Below are 1,553 nucleotides of genomic sequence, written 5' to 3'. Positions count from 1 at the left end.
ATTTGATACTTAGCAATCTAACCGCAATAGACAACTTGTAATGCACCGAGCCTTCATACAATAGACAACTAGTTTCATCTAAGTGTTCATAGAAACGCTTAGCCTCATCATTTGGTTCAGATTGAGCCCCGAAAAACATCTCAAAAGCATCCCTCATCATTTCATTGTATCGAGAGTTTTTAACATTATGCTCCGTTATGGGGCTACCCTCACCACCAAAAGACTTCTGAATTTAGCATCATCTAAAATAGCATAATTCTCCCCGTGAACAGTCCATATATAATAATTTTCTATAGACCCTTTCTTGTAAAGATGAACTTTAACTTCGTCTGTTCTCAATAACTCAATACAATTACAATTCACACAAGGGCACCTAATAATAAGAAAATCATCAAGTGTTTGAGCCTTAGCAATAAATTCAGCAACCCCATCAATAAATTCATCTCTCAACCCTGCACGATTAGGATGATTCCTATTATACATCCATCTACAATGAACAAATTTCATCTACACAAATAGAAATCTAAAAATGAGATATTTAAATAATTTGATTTATTTAAATTGATTACAAAGTTATACTCTTTCAAAGGTTCCTTTTGTCACTCCCCCTTTTTTCCTCCTCGCGGAGAATGTCCGGGTTTCGATATTTCATGGTGAAATAACTCTTTTCCTTTTGGAAATTGGGTATTTGAAGAGTCTCCACCTAACGAATTATGGTGCGTTAGGGCACCTTGAGAAATTAACTCATAGACTAGTTTACATTACAAGAGATTTAGGGTAAGGGCTCGAAATAACCTTGAGGGGAAGGTGTTAGGCACCCCTCACGCTTCACAATGGCGGGTCCCGCCGAACTTATACTTATGTGAATTAGTCATTTTAACAGATAAACAGTTTTACCACGTACTTGCAAGTAAAGGCATGTTTTGACATTCTAAGAACATCTATGATTCAAGTAATGAAACAAGGGAAAAGGCTTGAACAAGTTGCACATATATAAAGAAAAGTAAATTTATTTAAACAACGGGAGTTGGAAAAATGGGGTCCTAGGTTGGTTAGCCTACAGGATCATACCCACACAATGCCCGGTAATCACTCCTCAATGAGGGGCTACACGTGGCATTAGCACGTAGTCATCATATCCTTACTACCCAATTCCCTCCCCTTGGTCATAGCCTAAAGCGTTCTAGCAACCTTGAAAGATATCCTATGCGTGCACTACCCGTCCCTTCTTTATGGCCCTGGAGGTATTTAGGACCTCTAATGTGGGTAGTTCTAGACCATCCTAAGGTGTTTAAAGGAGAAAAGTCTAAGCGTCAACCAAAACAAGTAGGACTGCATTTAAAGGGGGAACAATTAAAGGCTCACATTTTTACCTCCGCAAGCAGAAACAAATAAGTGCACGTCTCAAACAACCGTTTAAGAGAAAAACCTTAGATCATGATATCTAGGTGAGCTGAGAGTATACAGTATTGAATTAGTACCAAGGTATAAAAGACCTATTTAGCTTGCCTACTGATTTTAGACCTGTTGAACATGAGCAATCACAGATAGCG

The sequence above is a fragment of the Nicotiana attenuata genome, unplaced genomic scaffold (genome assembly GCF_001879085.1).
Source record: "Nicotiana attenuata strain UT unplaced genomic scaffold, NIATTr2, whole genome shotgun sequence".
NCBI classification, from domain to species: Eukaryota; Viridiplantae; Streptophyta; class Magnoliopsida; order Solanales; family Solanaceae; genus Nicotiana; species Nicotiana attenuata.
Note: the sequence above shows the minus strand (reverse complement) of the source record.